Source organism: Rattus norvegicus, chromosome 1 (assembly GCF_036323735.1).
Source record: "Rattus norvegicus strain BN/NHsdMcwi chromosome 1, GRCr8, whole genome shotgun sequence".
Lineage (NCBI taxonomy): Eukaryota > Metazoa > Chordata > Mammalia > Rodentia > Muridae > Rattus > Rattus norvegicus.
The window spans coordinates 57,218,084-57,239,344 of record NC_086019.1 but is presented as its reverse complement, the minus strand read 5'-3'; the positions used below and the strand labels follow the sequence as shown (position 1 = coordinate 57,239,344).

The 21,261-nt window shown below is 42.8% G+C and overlaps 1 long non-coding RNA gene across 6 annotated transcripts in view; it reads right to left on the bottom strand.

Moving 5' to 3' along the window:
• LOC134482799 (uncharacterized) overlaps positions 1-21,261 on the bottom strand; it is a 79,231-nt gene that overhangs the window by 5,489 nt on the left and 52,481 nt on the right. For all 6 annotated transcript variants that reach the window (XR_010059354.1, XR_010059348.1, XR_010059364.1 and 3 more), the window contains one exon: positions 13-21,261. This exon is cut by the window's right edge and continues 24,558 nt beyond it. This is a non-coding gene — a long non-coding RNA (uncharacterized LOC134482799). The remainder of the gene's footprint in view (positions 1-12) is intronic.

The window sequence follows — 21,261 nt, the reverse complement described above, 5'->3', positions numbered from 1 at the left end:
AATTAGTCATACCTTTCCTGAGAATGTCCAAATAGACTAAATCCATCCACAATGAGGACTTGGTCATGGGCACCTAGTTGTCCAACCTGAACCACCAGAAGGATGCAGGGGTAGGGAGAAAAGAAAAAAGGCAGCGTCAATGCACCACAGCATTCCTCACACCACACAGTCAGTGCACAGCAGCATTCCTCACATCACACAGTCAGTGCACAGCAGCATTCCTCACACCACACAGTCAGTGCACAGCTGCATTCCTCACACCACACAGTCAGTGCACAGCAGCATTCCTCACACCACACAGTCAGTGCACAGCAGCATTCCTCACACCACACAGTCAGTGCACAGCAGCATTCCTCACACCACACAGTCAGTGCACAGCAGCATTCCTCACACCACACAGTCAGTGCACAGCAGCATTCCTCACACCACACAGTCAGTGCACAACAGCATTCCTCACACCACACAGTATCCACAGCCATAAGCATCTGCACAGTATTTCACAAAGCTCGAGTGAAGAATGCCTTTCACTGTTTCCTTTAAAACAAATACTGACCACATCTGCAATACCTCCTTGGACAACGATTTAACATAGATTTCCAGTTTATCCTGGCCAGCAGACTATGCAAAAAAAATGGTCAGAACAGCACAATTAAATCACACAGCAGGAAATGTGCAAAACCCTGCCCACATACACCCTAGTAGCTTGACTAGTTAGGAAAGTTTCTATTTTATGGTTCCAAACTTGTAAGAAAAATACTCCTGTAAAAATGGACAATTTGGTGAGAAAATGCCCATAGACTTGTAATACTCAAAATGATTATTTATAAAGTCTGAAACAGCTACAAATCCAAAGGAATGAGAAACACCTCAAGTGACTAGCCCTTACCCATATCAGGACAGAAAACCAGCTTGGTACTAAATAATCCAGCATCTGCCTTCTCTATCTTCTATTTAAACATAAGGTTTAAATTTCAAGACAAGAAATTAACTTCTTGGAGGAAGCAGTTAACAGCACTTTGTAAGGAAATATTATCCAGAAAGTGCTCTACTGGAATTCATATCCTGGGACCGAACAGTCAAACACACTTAAATAGCATTCTATGGAGAGCTAATGAAGTGTTTTAGAAAAAGTTAGGTATTGTATATAATTTCAGGATCAAAAATATTCTGCTTAGAGATCATAATATAACAACAAAAGAGCTTTGGATCACATAGGGAAGTATTAAACCATACAGTTATGTTCACGAAGCCCTACCCGGATATTACTGGAAGTTGCACAACACTATGTGTATACTTTTGTACCAAGAATAAAATTAACTTACCTTAAAAACTATGAGATAGTATTTGATATAGTAATGTATCATAAAAAGTGACTTCAGGAAATGAAGATAAATTTCTAAAGTAGCAATCAAGAAGATGTAATTTTATGTGTAAACCATCTGTGTTTCCAGCCAATAGTTAACATTTTATTTTACCTTTTTCATTGATGAGAATGGTCCATTTTCTCCCCTGCAGTAGGGAGTAGGGAAAAGACAGCAGTCATCAAGTATGCAGTGTGTTACTGTTTCATAGGCATACAACCTGTGTTTTATTTACATATAAACATAGGGATGAATATAATAATATTATGAATAAAAAAATAAATTACATTATCTATCAATAGAAATTAGATATTATAAAAGAGAATTGTCTTATACAGGGTTCTTTAGAGACACAGAACTTATGGGAAATCTCTGTACAGTAAGACAATTGGTTGATGACTTGCAGTCTATAGTCCAACTCCCCAACAATGATCAGCAACAGGTATGAATAGGAGTCCAAGGATCTAGCAGTGGCTCAGTCCTACAAATCAGGCAGGCAGATGAAAGAGAGACTCTTCCTTCTTCCAATGTCCTTATATAAATCTCCAGCAGAAGGTGTGTCCCAGATTAAAGGTGTGTACCACCACAGCTGGAACTGGGACTTGCTTTGTCCTAGGTGACCTTGAACTCAGAGATCTCCTTGTCTTAAACTCCTGAGATTCACAGCCACTTTGCCTCATGATCTCCATGCCAAGATTCAGTTCAGAAATTTGTGTCTCCCAGCCTCAAATCAGGATCAAAGGTGAGCTTTCCAATTCTGGATTGAAGTTCATTCCACATATAGTCAAGTTCACAACCAAGAATAGCCATTACAAGTATATACAATGTGTCATTATACATATACAATACAGATACATATAAATTTGAAAATACCATAACATTTTATTAGTATATGTTAACCGAGTAAAGTGACGGAGGTGGCTGTGTCATTTGTTTGCACATCGTGCATGGGTGGGAGAAGAACTTATAAGCCCTTGCATCAAATGAGGAGCTGCAGTTAACAACAGCTGATAGAAATTCACTCTTCCTTGGGGACAAGCCACTGGTAGGACTCTGATAATCCAGTGAATGTCTGTACACACAGTATGCATGTATGACTAGCACTAATAGGGCTTACTGGGATACAAAAAATGTGTGTATGTGTATTTCTGTACACACACACACACACACACACACACACACACACACACACACACACACACAGAGGAATGGTTTAGTGGTGCTGACTTTTAAGCCCAGGATCAGATTCAGGTGGACCTCTGTGAGTTCTAGGCTAATTTGATTTACACAGCAAGTCCCAGACCAACCAGGGCTATAGAGTCAATCGGGGGATTCTGAGAGGGATCTTGTAGAAGTTGGAGGACAGATGTTAGGGTGGATATGACCATATTTTACTGTATACATGTATGGAAATTTAAATAAATGAAAAAATACATAAGTAACTGAGATGAAAAAAGTACACTAAATGATCGCAACTTTTTGAACTGACATTTGTCTAGTTATGTGGCAAAGAAGAAATAAATATGCCTTTTACTGATTTCATCTATGGCAATGCCAGTTTCCTTGAGTCAAAACACTTAACATAGATGATTGGAAATGACCTTGAAATCACAGTTACCTGTGGGGAGCGGGTGTGGCGGTAGTCCCAAGATGGCGCCTGGGACTGCAGCTAAGTCTCGTGACTAGCATCTGACTTCCTCACACACCTGAAACTAGCCACATCCATTGTGAGAGCTGTGCAGGTGCACCATGATGCAAGATCAGGCCATGTGACGTGGACCTATGAACTGAGATTATGCAGTCTGGATTGAGGAGGCGGAGTTGAGGGAGGATACAAGGGAGTGTGCTCGGGGGCTGGGCTGGGAGGGAGACAGAAGAAAAGAAAAGAAAGATTCCTGTTTGCATGTTGTAAGGTTCTTGAATAAACCGCTTTGAAAAGAACGCTGTGTAGTCGCTCTTTTCTGCGGGTCGGAAACAGAAGCGACAGTTACCATCAGCATACATGGGCTAGATTGAAAATTTATAGTTCTGATTAATGAAGCTGGAAGATATTTCATAACTTTATATTATTCACTGCATAGGTTATTTTATAGATCAATAGAATTCCACAACTCAGCTGTGAAATCATTCCATTCTCCCAGTAAACATCCATGATACAATAATGATGTTCTAATCTCTTTGAACAGGTGCTCCGGTGCAGAGTTTGCCTGAGATAGCCCAACAGCTGCATCCTGTCTTGTCTCCTTCTAGAGAGCTTCGTGACTTTTCTGAACAGAATACAAGGTGGGTTATTTGTTTGAATTTTACTTGGGATTTTTGACTTTAGCTTTTTCCCTGATATCTTTTCCATAATTTTTATTCTATTTTCCTAACTTTGACTTTAGTTTCTTTCAATCACTTTTTGTTACATGTAATTTTTAAAATAACCCCACACTAAGTCTGGCTAAACACAGGCATCAGAGTTTCACCCAGCCCCTATGGCTAGCTCTATGCAGCTGTGTTACTCTGCATCCTGAGGCTCGATTGCTAAGCCAATTGGGAACCAGTTTAACATGAAATACCTTGACTACTCAAGATGAAATACTGCTCTTTGTTTAAGCATGTGAAAAGATAGTCTTTTTATGAGCCAAATTTAATAATAACTAATCATACGTCTTCGTTCATGCATTGTGAACAATGGCATAAGGAATCTTTACCTTTCTTGCTTGGTTCTCTTGAATTTTCTAGTTCTTCAGGGGGGCTCATCTGCCCTTTCTGACCCAGAGAACCCTGGAAGGAGTCCAGTGCCTAATTACTTTTCCTATAAGCAGAAACATAAGGTCTTTCTCCCAAATTAGCAGACACTTTAGCCAGTAACCAGAAAGATTTTTAGCTTGACATCTTTCCCAGAGGAATAGTAAAATAACCAGAAAATTCAAAAACACATACATTTCGAAAATTAAATACTCATACGAGGGAACTAAACCAAACAAGCAGAGTAGAAACAGTTTTTTCAGGCCTTTTCTAATCTGCCAAGACAGGACATTTAACCCTCTTTTGAGAGAATATGAGAATCCTGTGAGACACTGAGACTTTCCTAGAGGGTTTCATCCTTATCCAAATTCTGTTGTCTGCCTTGGAGGCTGTAGTTTTTCTGTTAGCTCAGTTTGTCCCTGCACAGCAGGAGCTCCCAGATAATCTGGGCTCATTTGCCCTGAGTTAGCTCTGAACCTCAGGAGGAATTCCCCAGGTGACTGTGGCCAAAATTGTGTCCTCTTCTATCTTTAAACAAAATTACATCAAATTAGCAACAACTAAACCAAACTTTATTAAAAGCAGGCAGTCTTCAGTCTCCCTCTCTGCCTGGATCCATTTATTATACTGATTCTTTTTACAGGAAGAGAACGCAAAGCCTGATTTGGGTCTGTCTATCACTGTGTTTGATTAAGATTCCCATGTGCTGGAGTCATTTGACTCATCTCTGCTCATTCAGGAATCTAATTCTCTCATCCCTAGGACAAGAATCCTAACTCCCTAGTGGATTGTTGACTACCACAGGCAACATCTTCTATTGCATGAAGTTTTAAATTAAACCCATGCAAATTCCTGCTATGCTCTGGTATCAGTGGTTATCCTGAACCCACATGGCTAGCTCTATGCAGCCATCTTGTCCTGGTTCCTGCTGGTAGTTTGCTACTCTAACCACACAACTTTAATCTGAATGCCTGGACTACTGCTTGCATTTCTCATCCCATCCACCACCTCTGGCTGACCTGCAGAAGGTTGGATAATGCTCCTTTCACAGGACTTGCCTTAGTCTTTTGAAATGAAAACCCAGAAGCTTATACTAGCCAGATTTATAGTGGTAAATCTCAAACTCCAAAAGTCCCAGTCAAAGAACAGAAAACTCAATAATATAAGTACAAGCTGAGTGCTTAGACTAGACAAATCTACCACTACACTACTCTATTGCCCATTTATGAAATCTCTAGCTACTTGTGGCTCCTGCAAGCCACATGGGCCTGCTCCATTTTCCACCTCTTCTCTCCCATCTTCTTCTTCTTGCCCGCATCATCCATCTCTATTCTTTCTCTCCCTTTCCCAAAACATTCTGCTCTATCTTTTCCTTCCATTGCCCAATGACAGGCTGTAGCCTTTATATGGCTAATTACTATTTCAATTGACATCATCTGAATATGTGATCTATTGCACTACAGGGCCGCCCTCTTGAGAGGAAAAAATTCAAACAGTAATCCACAAGACATTTTGCTCATTTTAGTTAACACATGAAGTGACGATAGCTTCAGTTTCCAAACATCTTTTTCATTATTTTTATTCTACACTTTTAAAGTTACTTCTAGGTATTATTTGTAGTATTTTTAGCTACAATGCTTACACATAGTAAGGAGGATTTCCCAAACCCTAGGCCCCAGCAGAATCTCTGAGGAGGGAAACTTCCACACTCAGTACAAAGTCTTAAGGACTTAAGGAGCAATGCCAAGGTCCCGATATCACATCATCGCCTCCCTAGCAGTCCCATGGCCATCGAACTGCTTGTAAAGAAGCATTGGTGTAGGCCACACATGGCCAAGGCAGAAACAATGATGATGGTCAACAACCTGAACAGCATCTTACTTCCACAATTAAGAGCTTATTGAAGGACAACAGCTTTACCAAAACACCTGAAAATGGGGCCACCTAGAGGAGGACAAGGGCAGGGAAATATTTAGGCAAATAATAGCAACTGTGAGCTAATGCCATGAGCACGGTATAGTACCGAGTGAACTGAAACTGGATAAGATTATGTTGGACATAAATGGAAAAGTCAAAATCATCGACTTTTGCCTTAGAAATCAAGTGGAACCAGGGCAATGCTGAACTGGCACTGTGGTCCTTTCTCTTTTGGAGCTCCTGAACTCTTCTTCAGCAAACTTTATGATAGTCCACAGAATGACTTATGGACCATAGTTTTACATTTAATGGTAGATAAAAAAAGTCAGATTTTACTCTGTCTTCATACTACAGTTTTGAAGACCGGTTGTGGCAAGTATGTATCCTAACCTCTGTGGGGTGTCAGAAGAGATGTAGGACCTCTTGGCCTCTTAATGATAGTCAACACGAAATATAGTTTGACAGTCACAGATGTGATGATGTACCCCTGGTTAAAGGAAGATTGAAAGGCTTTCCCAAATCCCTATGAAGGACTGAGCTCTGTCAGGCTAGACCCTGCAATTGTGGAAGAAATAGAACATACTGGGTACAGAGCCTAAGATATCACAACATATAATCAAACCATGGGATCATGTGGCTTACTGTACAGGCAAGTTCTCCAGGTGCAGGGCAGAACAACAGAGGCTCACACATCGAATCCAGTTATTCCCTACCCTTGATGTATACGATGCATTACCTTTGAGCTGAAGAGGAGTGGAAGCTACCCCACCCTAGTCACACTGGTCTCAACATCCTCCAATGGCCTTGTGTTTACCTTTGGCCATTATCTTGCCAAAGAGAAGGCAGAAGAGCGAAGAGGGCTGTTCTTCTCTTCTTCCGGCCACTTCAGATGAGACCCACACTGGACAAACATACATCCATGCCAGCAGTGTCGCCTGAATTCACTGAATAATCAGCTTCAGTGAGAACAACAGCAGCAATGAGAACACAGGAATGCAAATTCCTGCTATGCTCTGGTAGTAGTGGTGTTTCTCACCCCACCTGGCTAGCTCTATGCAGCCATCTTGTCCTGGTCCCTGCTGCTAGTTTGCTACTCTAACCAAACACCTTTAATCTGAAATGCTTGGACTACTGCTTGCATTTCTCATCCCATCCACCACCTCTGGCTGACCTGCAGAAGGTTGGATAATGCTCCTCTCACAGGACTTGCGTTAGTCTTTTGTAATGAAAACCCTAGAGGCTTATACTAGCCAGATTTATAGGGGTAAATCTCCAACCCCAAAAGGCCCATGCAAAGACCAGAAAACTCAATAATATATCTACAAGCTGAGTGCTTAGATCAGACAAATACACCACGACACTACTCTATTGCCCATTTATGACATCTCTACCTTCTTGTGGCTCGTGCAAGACACATGGGGCTGCTCCATTTTCAACCTCTTCCTCCCCCATCTTCTTCTTGCCCAAATATTCCGTCTCTATTCTTCTTTCTCTCCCTACCCCAAAACATTAAGCTCTATCTTTTCCTTCCATAGCCCAAACACTGGCTGTAGCCTTTATTTGGCCAATTACTATTTGCCATGACTTCACCTGAATATGTGATCTATTGCACTATAGAGTTGCCCTCTTGAGAGAGCAAGAAAAACAAAACAAAAAACTGCAGTCCACAAGACATTTTGCTCAGTTTTAGTTAACACATGCAGTGATTGTAGCTTCAGTTTCTCTACATCTTTTTCATCATTTTTATTCTATAATTTTAAGTTATTTCTAGGGAATATTTGTAGTATTCTTAGCTACAATGATTCCACATAGTAAGGAGGAGTTCCCACACCCAAGCCCCAGGCAAATTTCTGATGAGGGACACTTCCACTCTCAAAACAAAGTCTTAAAGCCAAGGGGACGCAGGAGCAGCGCCTTTGCCTCAGTGGCAGACCCATGGCCATGGAACTGCTTCTAAAGAAGCAATGGTGCCTGTCACTCATGACCAAGGCAGAGACAATGATGATGGTTGACTACCTGAACAGCATCTCACTTCTACAAGTAAGAGCTTGTGGAAGGACAACAGCTTTACCAAAACACCTGAAAATGGGGCCACCTAGAGGAGGACAAGGGCAAAAAATATTTTGGCAAATAATTGCAACTGTGAGCTAATGCCATGACCAGGGTATAGTACCCAGGGAATCTAAACCTGATAAGTTTATGATGGACATAAATGGAAATGTCAAAATCATCGACTTTCACCTTAGAACTCAAGTGGAACCAGGGCAATGCTGAACTGGCACTGTGGTCCTTTCTCTTTTGGAGCTCCTGAACTCTTCCTCAGCAAACGTTATGATAGTCCACAGAATGACATATGGACCATAGTTTTACATTTAATGGTAGATTAAAAAAGTCAGATTTTACTCTGTCTTCATACTACAGTTTTGAAGACCGTTTGTGGCAAGTATGTATCCAAACCTTTGTGGGGTGTCAAAAGAGATATAGGACCTCTTGGCCTCTTAATGATAGTCAATACGAAATATAGGTTGAGAGTCACAGATGTGATGATGTACCCCTGGTTAAAGGAAGACTGAAAGGCTTTCCCAAATCCCTATGAAGGACTGAGCTCTGTCAGGCTAGACCCTGCAATTGTGGAAGAAATAGAACATACTGGGTTCAGAGCCTAAGATATTGTAATATAAAATAAAACCATGGGATCATGTGGCTTACTGTACAGGCAAGTTCTCCAGGTGCAAGGCTGAACAATGGAGGCTCACACATTGAGTCCAGTTATTCCCTTTCCTTGATGATGATGATGCATTCCTGTTGGGCTGTAGAGGAGTGGTAGCTACCTCGCCCTATACGCACAGGTCTCATCATCATCCAATGGTCTAGTGACTTCCTTTGACCACAATCTGGTCAAAAAGTAGGCAGAAGAGTCACTGGGGCTGCCCTTTGTTTCTTGAGGCCACACCAGATTACACCCACACTGGACAAACATACATCCACGGCAGCAGTGTCGCCTGAATTCATTCAACAATCATCCTCAGAGAGAACACAACAGCAATGAGAACACAGGAATGCAAATTCCTGCTATGCTCTGGTATCAGTGGTAATGCTCAACCCACATGGCCAGGTCTATGCATCCATCTTGCCTGGTTCCTGCTCCTAGTTTGCTACTCTAACCAAACAACTTTAATCTGAAATGCCTGGACTGCTGCTTGCGTTTCTTATCTCATCCACCCCATCTCCCCGACCTGCAGAAGGCTGGCCAATGCTCCTCTCACAGGATTTGCCTTAGTCTTTTGTAATGAAAACCCAAGAAGCTTCTACTAGCCAGATTTATAGGGGTAAATCTCCAACGCCAAAAGGCCCATGCAAAAACAGAAAACTCAATTATATAATTATAAGCTGAGTGCTTAGATTAAACAAATCCACCACTACACTACTCTATTGCCCATTTATAAAATCTCTACCTACTTGTGGCTCCTGCAAGCCACGTGTGCCTGCTCCATTTTCAACCTCTTTCTCCCCCATCTTCTTCTTGCCCGAATCTTCCGCCTCTATTCTTCTTTCTCTCCATTCCCCAAAAAGTTCTGCTGTGTCTTTCCTTCCATTGCCCAAACACAGGCTTTAGCCTTTATGTGGCCAATGACTATTTCACCTGACATCATCTGAATATGTGATCTATTGCACTACAGGGTTGCCCTCTTGAGAGAGCCAAAAAACAAAGAAAAAAACAAAAACAAAAAGTAAAACAAAAACAAATAAAAGAATAAATTGCAATCCCAAAGACATTTTGGTCATTTTAGTAAACACATGCTGTGAATTTAGCTTCAGTTTCCCTACATCTTTTCCACTATTTTTATTCTATACTTTTAAGTTATTTGTAGGTAATATTTGTAGTATCTTTAGCTACAATGCTTACACATTGTAAAGAGCAGACCCCACACCCTAGCCCTCAGCAGAATTTCTGATGAGGGAAAATTCCACTCTCAATACAAAGTCTTAAGGACCATGGGACACAGGAGCAACGCCTTCGACTCAGTGGCAGCCCCAGAGCAATCGAACCGCTTCTAAAGAAGCAATGGTGCCTGACACTCATGACCAAGGCAGAGACAATGATGGTCGACCACCTGAACAGCATCTCACTTCTGCAAGTAAGAACTTGTTGAAGGACAACAGCTTTACCAAAGCACCTGAAAATGGGGCCACCTAGGGGAGGACAAAGGCAGGGAAATATTTAGGCAAATAATCATAACTGTGAGCTAATGAAATGACCAGGGTATAGTGCACAGGGAACAGAAACCTGATAATTTTACCATTGGACATAAATGGAGAAGTCAAAATCATAGACTTTTGCCTTAGAACCCTAGTTGAACCAGGGCAATGCTGAAGTGGCACTGTGGTGCTTTCTCTTTTGGAGCTCCTGAACTCTTCCTCAGCAACTTTATGATAGTCCACAGAATGACAAATGGACCTGAGTTTTACATTTCATGGTAGTTAAAAAAGTCAGATCTTACTCTGTATTCATACTACAATTGAGAAGACCATTGTGGCATGTATGTATCCTAACCCCTGCGGGGTGTCAGAAGAGATGGAGGACCTCTTAGCCTCCTAATGATAGTCAACATGAAATATAGGTTGACAGTCACAGATGGGATGATGTACCCCTGGTTAAAGGAAGACTGAAAGTCTTTCCCAAATCTCTATGAAGGACTGAGCTCTGTCAGGCTAGACCCTGCATTTGTGGAAGAACTGCACCATAATGGATTCTGAGTCTAAGATATTACAATGCATAATCAAACCAGGAGATCATCTTGCTTACTGTGTGCCAAAATATGCCTACCTAGAGCAAGTCAAGGCTAGGGAAATATTGTGCAAATAATAGCTGTGATGAGCCACTTCTACGGGCAAACAATACTTCACAGGGACGTGAAGCCAAAGAGTGCTGGTTTGTATATCAATTGAAAAGTCAAGATTATGAACTTTGGCCTAGTACCTCATTCTACCCAGGGGAAATGCTGAACCAGCACTGCGATACTTATACTTTTGGTGTCCCTGAACTCTTCTTTGAAAAATTTTATTATGTTCCAAAGAACAAAATATGGACCTTGGGTGGAATTTTATAATTTTTGGCAGTCAGAAAGTTTCCATTTGATTCTCTCTTAATTTTGGAGCTGAGAAGACAGGCTGTAATAGAGGTATATGCTGCCTCTGGTGGGGTGTCAGAAGAGCTGGAGGACCTACTTAGCCTCTTAAAGATAGTCAACCATAAATATAGGCCAACAGTCATTGTGGTCATGATGCAACCCTAGTTCAACTAAGACTAGAAGCAGTTCCCAAATCCCTATGAGCAACTGATCCCCCTCAGGCCAGACCCTGCTAATGTGAAAAAGTAATGGAATACATTGGGTTCTAAGCCCTAGAAACTAAGGACACTTCAACCAGATAATATATTAACCAGACCATGTCATCCTACTTCCTTCTGCAATGGCAGGAAGTTCAGGGGCAAGGCAACAAAACATAGGCTTGGACAGACAGTACAGTGGATGTGTTGGGAAAAAGCAGGTGCTAAGACAGTGGATGTTCTGATAAAGTGGCCTCCAAGTCCTTGTGAGGAAGAAGCACTTATGCCATCCAGTAATGACCATGGCAATGACAACAATTGTGTTTATCTACCCCAACATCATCTACAAGTAATTGAGACCAAAACAAGTGGATACCTTGTCATGGAGCTGGGTGAGGTTCAACATCTTTACAAATGTATCTCAAAGTATAGCTACATAGTGAAGGACAAGGCCTGGCAAAGTTTATGCAAATATTAACAGCCTGGATCTACTCTCAGGGGCACAGAATAATCACAGGACAAACAAATAATATGTTGGATAAGAAACAAAAAGCCAAAATCATTGACTTTGACCTTAGTACCCAAGACAATCAGAGCAAATGCTGAACCTGTACAATGGTGCTAACACTTTTGATGCCCATGAACTCTTCCTAGGATAAATTTATGATAGTTCAAAGAACCACATATGAATGCTAGAGTCTTACATTTTAAGGTAGTTGGAAATGTTGCCTCTATTTTCATACACGAGTTGAGAAGACATGTGGCAGGTGTGTATCTTGACCACTGTTGGGTGTCAAGAGAGCTAGATGACCTGCTTAGCAACTTAATGACAGTCAAACCCAGATATATCCATCATAGACATGATAATGCACCCCTGCTTCAAAGAAGAATGGGAGCATTTCCCAAATCCCTATGAGGAAATGATACCTCTCAAGCCACACCCTGGAATTTTGGACGTAATGCAATATGTTCCATTCAAAACACAAGACATAATGTTCCTTTATATCAAAGAAAGTCTAAGCAGATCATGGCATTCAACTGATTACTGTAAGGACAGGCTATCCAGGTGCCTGGCTTCACAACCAGCCTCAGACAGTTACTCCAGTTATGGCTCCATTCCCTACCCTTGATGAGTATGCTACTTCCACACTAGGCCTGGACTGCAGAGAAGTGGAAACCAACCCACCATTGGCACGTTGGACTTGTCATCTCCCATAGCCTTGTTTATGCCTATGTTCATAATTCTAGTCATAGAGGATTCAGAAGAACCACTGAGACTGGCCTTCTCTTCAGGCCACTCCAGAGGACACCTGCACTGGACAAAACATACATGCCAGGGTGTCTTCTGCCTTCAGTCAACAAGCAGCCTCAGGGTGAAAAGAAGCAGCAATGAGAACACAGAAGACAACCTATTATTCCTCTGTGCCTAAGGAGAGGGCAACACTGTCCCCAGTAGTGGCCATCCAAAAGGCTTTAAGGATGGAACAAGACATAAAAAAATGTCCTGATGAAATGTGTTGCTGCTCTCCATCAAGAAAGAAATCTCACCTGAGGCATAACACCTTGTCTCTTTTGAGAAATGAAGCACAGTTAGAGCATCCAGAGAACAAGTTGCAGGCACAACCCAGGTACCTTTGTGCTAAGTCCTACCCAATTTACTCTATGAGGGTCCTCCTGTGTCTCTGATTTCCATTTGTTCAAAATTGTTTCCTTTTTAACTTCTGTAAGTACTATATGATTCTTGGTCTATGCCAAGCCCTCTTGCTGTTCTATATTTCTCTAGTTCCCAGCAGGCATTAAATATGACTGATGTGTACCCCACTCTACAGACTTGTCCTGCTGACCCCATGCCTTCATCTGTACTTAGAGCACCCCAAAATACAACAGCTCCCACAAGGTCAGGCCTAGAGGCCTACTATGGGCTAATGGAATCTTCCAGAGGCAACTGTTCCTAACATATCTGGCAATTAATCACAAGAGCTGAAGAACAAATTCTTAAGTTTTCAGAAGTAACATCACATTCCATTACGCCTCAAAAATAATAACCAGCAATTCCTTCAAAACAGTGACGGTGGACTTAGTAAACAGTGTGGATCCTGTGACAATGTAGGTCCTGCAATACTGGAGGCAATGAGATAGTGCAGGTACTTTTACATTGGAGGTCAGGCAACATTGGAGGACCAGCATGAGTAGAGGTCCTGGGAAAATGGAGATGGGACTGGTACAGTGGAGGTCCTGACTAAATGCAGATGCTGCAAGAGTGGAGGTCCTGCAAGAGTGGAGGTCCTGCAAGAGTGGAAGAACGGTGATAGTGGAGGTGCTAGGTCATTACCATACTGGAACAGTGGATGTCCTGCTACAGTGGCTGTCAAAGTGCTGGTAAAGAAGAAGCAAGGGTGACAGCCAGTAATGAAGATGGCACATGTACTGATGATTTTTGACCATTCCAACATCATTTCACTACTCCAAGTAATTGAGTCTGAAACAAGACAATACCTTGTCATGACGCTACTTGAAGGTCACCAGTTTTACAGACACGTCTGAACAGCTGGCCAGTTGGTGGAGAACAAAACCAGGGAAACATTTAGGTAAATACTATCAGACATGAACTACTGCCATAGTCACATAATAGTTCAAAGAAACCTCAAAATACATGATATTTTCTTGGACAAGAAAGGAAAAGTCAAAGTCATGGTCTTTGGCTTTATGAACCAAGTTGATATAGGGCAAATAAAGAACCGACACTATGATGATTACCTTTTGCTGCCGTGGAGCTCTATCTAGGCAAATTTTATGATAGTCCAAAGAATGACACAGGGAAGACATGAGTAGTCTTACATTTCATGGTAGTCAGAGGTTTCATTTGACTAGTCATAAAAGGGCTGAGAAGTCAGGTTGTAGCCTGTGTGAATCCTGCCCCCTGTGGGATATGAGAAGAGCTGGATGACCTGCATAAGTTCTTAATGAGAGTAAACCCCAGATACAGGCTGACAGTCATGGACGCCATCATGCAAATCTAGTTCAAGAGAGACAGAAAAGCATTCCCAAATCCCTATGAGCAACTGATCACACTCAGGACAGAACTTGCAATTGTGGAAGCAATACAATATATTTGGTTCCAAGCCCTAGATACTACAGGTACCAAAAAAAGTATATCAAGACCATGGCATCCTATTGCTTACTGCAAGGGCAGGCTATCAAGGGACATGGCTGCACAACACAGTGTCACCTAGTGAGAACAGTTATGGCACCATTCCCTAACATTGATGCTGATGCTGCTTTCCCTCTAGGAATAAAGAAGAGCAGAAGCCAGCCCACCATCAGCACATTAGTTTCGTCATCTTTCAATGGTCTAACTTCTGTTTTTATCCAAAATGCTTGTTATAGAGTAGGCGGAAGACCCAGTGGGACTGGCCTTCTCTTCAGGCCACTCCAGATGACACCAACACTGGACAAAAGACACTGTCTCCCACATTTACTGAATGAGCAGCTTCAGGGAGAAGAGCAGCATCAATGAGAACAGAAAAAACAACATATTCTCTGTCTGTGCTTCAGAAGAGTGCAAGATATTCACCAGCTGGTGTCGGAGCAGAGGCTTTAAGAGATGGAGGAAGAAATGGGGGAAGTTCCCTGATGAACCTTTGTTATGGCTTTACATCAAGAAAGAAACTTCACAAGAGGCAGGACAGAGTCTCCCCAAAAAGAACGAATAAGGATAGCATGCAAAGAACAAGGACCAGGTACAGCCCAGGTACCTTGGTGCTTTGTCCTACTCAGTTGGCTCTGTGCTGGTTCTTCCTCTATCATTTCCATTTCTTTAAAATTGGTACCTTCTTACCTTCTGTAAGTACTGTTTGATTCTTCCTCTATGCCAAGGGTTATTCCTGTTCTGGATTTCTCCTCTTCCCATCAGGAACTCAATGTGACTGATGTATACCCCACTCTACAAAGTTATCACTTGCTGATCCTATCCTTTCACCTGAATTGCATTACCTTCTGAAAGGCAACAGCTCCCACAAGGTGAGGAATAGAGGGATATGAGCTCTTGTGATCTTCCAGGGGATAACAGTCCTAGAACCTGTGGAAATCAGTCACATGTGCTAAAAAAACAAATTCTTGGGCTTTCAAACGTAACATCACATTCCAGTAAGGGTGAAATATAATAACTAGCAATGTCAATAAAAATTGAAAGTGAACTTGATGCAGCTGTGCCTATCATGAGTCAGTGTAGGTCCTGAAACAATGTAGGCACAGAGATAGTGGAATTACTGTAACAATGGAAGTCCACCATTATTGGCAATCATAAAATATTGGAGATAATGAGAGAGTGGAGATTAGGCTGGAACAGTGGGTGTCCTATAACAACGGAGGCACTGTAAAAGTGGATGTCCTGCAACCAGAGATGTCCTTCAATAATGGAGCTACTTGGACTGAGGAAGTCCGTAATACTGGAGGTCCTGGGACAGTGGAGGTTCTGCAAGAATGGTATTCCTGTCAATGTAAAAGTAATGAAACTGTGGAGAACCCTCAACAATGGAGGTCACGTGCCAGCAGAAGTCCTGCAAAAGTCTAAAAGAGTTGATATCCTGTGACAGTGGAGGCCCTGTGACAATGGAGGTCCTGCCCCTGAGGCAGTACAGTTGCTCCAACATTGGAGGCCCTGAAACAGTGAAGGTCCTGAGACAGTGGAGGTTCTTTGATAGTTAAGGTGATTGGAGAGTGAAGGTCCAGTGTCAGTTGAGGTCCTGCGTCATTGGAGGTCCTAGAGATATAGTAGACGTCCTGAGACAGTGGAGATGAGCCTGGAAGAGTGGAAGTCCTGTGACAGAGGAGGTCCTGTGACAGTGGTGGATATGCAACAGTGGAAATCCTTCAACACTGGAGGTCCTACAAAGGTAGAGGTCCTGAGACAGTAGATTTACAGTGAGAATGGAGGTCATGCAACAGTGGACTTTCTGTGCCAATTGACATCCTATAAATTCTAGTTGGTGATATAATCGATGTGCTTCAACAGTGGAGGTCCTACAATAGTGAAGGTCCTTCAAGAGTGGCAGCCTGATACACTGGAAAACCTGCAACAGTGGGCATCCCTTAAGAGTTGAGTTGCTGCAACAGTGAAAGTCCAGCAAATGTGTACATCCTGTGCTAGTAGATGTCCTAAAATTTGTAGTCCTTAGAAAGTGGAGTTGCCTAGACAGCAGAGTATCTATCACAGTGGAGTTGCTGCATAGTGGACATCAAAGTCCTGCTAATGTAGAAGCAATGATGCCAGCCAGTAATGACCATGGCAGTAATGATAATGGGTAACCACCTCAACATGATCTCACTTCTTCAAGTCATTGTGAGCAAAACAAAATTATGTCTCATCATGGAGCTTGTTGAAGGTCAACAGCTTTCCAAATTCATCCAAAAGTATGGCTACCTAGAACAGGACAAGGTCAGGAAAATATTTTGCAAAGAACAGCAGTGATGATCTACTGCCATGGGCACACAATGTTTCACAGCTACCTGAAGCCATATAATATAATGTTGGAATGCAATGGAAAAGGAACAATCAGCAACTTTATCCATAGTACCCCAATTGAACAGGGCAAATGCTAAACCGGCACTATGGTGCTTACAATTTTGGTGCCCTTGAACTCTTCTTTGTCAATGTTTATGGTCAACCATCATAATTTTCTATTACTAACAGTAAACCCCAGATGTAAGCTGACAATCACAGATGTAATAACGCAATCCTGCTTCAAAGAATGGGAGGAAAGTAATAAAATATATTCAGTTCTAAGCCCGAGATATAAAGAATCTTTATATTAAAGATAGTATAACCAGACCATGGCCCCCAATTGCTTACTGGAAGGGCAGGCTATCCAAGTGCCTGGCTTCACAACCAGTCTCAGACTGGCTCCATTCCCTACCCTTATGATTATGCTGCTTTCCCACTAGGACTTTAGAGTGGAAACCAACCCACCATTGGCACATTGGACTTGTCATCCCCCCTGGCCTCGTTTCTGCCTATGTCCATAACGCTAGTCATAGAGGATTAAGAACCACTGAGACTGGCCTTCTCCTCCAGGCACTCCAGATGACACCCATGCAGGACAAAGAATACATGCTAGAGTGTCTGCTGCCTTCAGTCAACAAGCAGTCTCAGGGAGAACAGAAGCAGTAATGACAACACAGAAGACAATACATGATATTTTCTTGGACAAGAAAGGAAAAGTCAAAGTCATGGTCTTTGGCCTTATGAACCAAGTTGATATAGGGCAAATACAGAACCAACACTATGATGATTACCCTTTGCTTTTATCTCTCTGTGCCTCTGGAGTAGGCAAGTCTGTCCCCAGCATGGCCTGGCCCAGAGGATTTAAGAGATGGTCTAAGAAATTAGGAATATCCAAATGAAGCAGTGTTCTTTTGTTCGTCATGCAAGAAAACTCCCCTGGGACAGGACAGTGTCTGTCCTGAGAAATGAGGGATAGACACAGCATCCAAAGAACAAGCAGCAGGCAGGCACAGCCCAGGTACCTTTGTGCCTTGTCCTGCCCAGTTTGCTCTGTGCTGATTCGTCCTGTGTCTCTGGTTTCCATTTCTGCAAATAGTTTCCATTTAACTTCTGTAAGTACTGTCTGTTTCTTCCTCCTCCCAATGCCTTCTCCCTATTCTGGATTTCTCCTTTTCCCAGCAAGGACTCAATGTGACTGATGTGTACCCCGGACTACAGAGTTGTCCTGCTGACCCCATGCCCTCACCTGGACTGTAACACCCCCGAAACAAAACAGCTGCCACAAGGTGAGGTCTAGAGGGCTGTGGGCTCGTGCACACCTCTAGGGGCAACTGATCCTAGCACATCTGGTAATTAATCACAAGATGTGCAGGAAAAATTGTTAATTTTTCAAAAATACCATCACATTCCATTAAGCCTCAAAACTAATAACCAGCAATGCTTTCAAAAAAGGGACAGGGGAATTAATGAAACAGTGCAGATCCTGTGACAGTTTGGGGCCTGCAACTGTGGAGGCACTGGGATAGTGCAGTTTTGTATTTGAGGTTGTGAACATTGGAGGTCCTGTAAGAGTGGAGGTCCTGAGACATTGGAGATGGGACTGGTACAGTGGAAGTCCAGAGACAATGAAGGTGCTGCAAGAGTGGATGTCCTGGAACAGCGGAATTCCTTAGACAGTGGAGGTCCTGCAATAGTGGATGTGTTTAGACAGGGGAGGTCCTCCAACAGTGGAGGTCTGTTACGGTGGAGGTTCTACAACAGTGGCACTCCTGTGATAGTGGAGGTTTTGAGACAATGTAAGGCTGGGAACAATGGAGATGCTATGCCAGGAGAGGTTCTACAAAAGTCTAGTCGGTGATAGAGTGGATGTTCTGAGACAGTGGAGATCTGGTGACAGTGGAGGTCCTGCACCATTGGAGGTTCTGGAACAATCGAGGTCCTGAGACAGTGTAGTTGCTCAGACATTGGAGTTTAGGCAACATTGTAGGCCATGTGAGAGTGGAGGTGCTGGGAGAAATAAAAGTGATGGGACAGTGGAGGACCTGTGACTATTGTGGTCCTGCAATATTGGAAGTCCTTCATCAATTGGGGTCCTGGGATTTTTGAAGACCTGCAATATTGGATGTCCTGCACTATTGGAGGTGCTGATTCAGCAGAGATGAGCCTGGTACAGTTGAGACCTGGCTAAAATGGAGGTGCAACCACACTGCAGGTCCTGCAAGAGTAAATGTCCTATTACAATGCAGTTGCTCCAAGTTTATAATTCCTGCAATACTTGGTTTTCTAGGACAGTGAAAATCCTACAAAAGCAGAGGTTGTGTGTCAGTTGAGGTTCTTTGACAGGGAATGTCCTAAAACAATGGACATCCTTCAACATTGGAGGTCTTGCAACAGTGGAGGTCCTAGACAGTACATTTGCACTGTCAGTGGAGGTCCAGAACAGAGGAATTTTTTTGGGCCAGTAGAGGTCCTGCAAAAGTCTAGCTGCGGAAAATGTGGATGTCCTACCACATCGGAGGTCCTGCAACAATTGAGGTAATGCAACAGTGTAAGTATACCTACTGTGGACATCCTGTGCTAGTAGAGGTCCTGCAAGTTGGCGTTGCTGAGACTGTGAAGGTGCACGGACACTGAAGGTTCTGCAAAAATGGAGGTCCTTATAACAGTTGAGGAACTGCAACTGTGGATGACCTGTGCTAGTAGAGTTCCTGCAATTTGAAAGTCCTGAGTCAGTGGAGGGGCTGAGACACTGGAGGTCTTTTGACAATGCAGGTCCTTGTCACCGTGGAGGTGCTGTGATATAGGAGGTCTTACAACAGTAGAGGTCCTTGTAACAGTTGAAGTGCTGTGACAGTGGAAGTCCAGGGGCAGTACAATTCCTGTGCCAGTAGAGATCTTGCAGTTTGGAGGTAATGAGACTGTGGAGTTTCCTGACAGCTGCGGTACTACCACAGTGGAGGTCCTGTGACAAGGGAGGTCTTAGGATAGTGCAGTGTCTGGGACAGTGAAAGTCCTGCTACTGTGGTTATCAAAGTGCATGCAAAGAAGCAGCAAGGGTGCCAGTCAGACAAGAGCATGGCCAATATAATGAAGATATTCATCCACACCAATATCATATTGCTTCACCAAGTAATTGAGTCTGAGACACATCTATACCTTCTCATGGTTGAAATTCTATAGCTTTACAAATTCATCTGAAAGTCTTGCCACCTCGAGGAAGACAAGGTCAGGGAAATATTTAGGCAAATATTAGCAGACTCGATATACTGTGATGGGCATGGTGTAGTTCACGGAGACTTGAAATCGAGTGATATTTTGTTACACAAGAACGGAAAAGTCAAAATCATCAACTTTGGCCTTTCCTAGCAAAGTTGAACCTGAGAAAACGATGAGCTGGCACTACGGTGTTTACAATTTTGATGCCTGTTATTACATCCTAGGCAAACATTGTAATGGAACAAAGAACAATATTTGAGTTAAGGAGTAGGCTTATATTTCACTGTTGTAGGATTTGACTCAGTTGTTATAAAAAGGTGAGAAGACATGTTGTGGCCGGTGTGTATCCTGCCCACTGTGGGATGTCCGAAGAGCTGGAGATCTGTGTAGCATCTTAATGGCAGTCAACCCCAGATATGGGTTGATAGTCATAGAAGTAGTGATGTACCCCTGGTCAATGAAGACTGGAAGTGGTTCCCAAATCCTTGGAGGAACTGATCCCCCTCATGCCAGACACTGCTAATGTGGAAGCAATTGGATATTTTGGGTTTTGAGCCTAAGGTATTATAGATATATTACATCAAAGAAAATATTACCAGACCGTGGCATCCCATTGCTTACTGTAAGGGCAGGCTCTCTATGGGCATTGCTGCAGATCCCAAGGTCAGCAAGTTTGTCCAGTTATGGCAAACATTCCCTACCCCTTGTGATGGCACTGATTTCCCTCTAGGACTGAAGAGGAGTAGAATTGAGAACACCATAGACACATTGGTCTCCTCATCTTCCAAGGGTCTAATGTCTGCCTATAATAATGAGGCTAGTCAAAAGGAAGCAGAAGAGTCACTGGACTGCACTTCTCTCCAGGACACTTCCGATGACAGCCACACTGGACAAAGCATACATGCATGACAGAGGTTTCCCTGCATTTACTCAGCAAGCAGACACACTTACAAGAGCAGCACCAATTAGAACATAAAGGACAACCTATTCTCCAGGTGTTTGTCAGCTGAGAGCAGGCCTTTCCCCAGCTGGGGCCTTCCCAGAGGACTTAAAGGATGGACCAAGAAGATGAGAGAATCCCTGAAGTTGTGTTTCTGCTTTACATCAAGAAAGAAACCTTACATGAGGCAGAACAGTGTTCTCTCAGAAATGAGGCATGGCGAGAGCACCCCGAGAACAAGCAGAAGGCACAACCGAGGTAC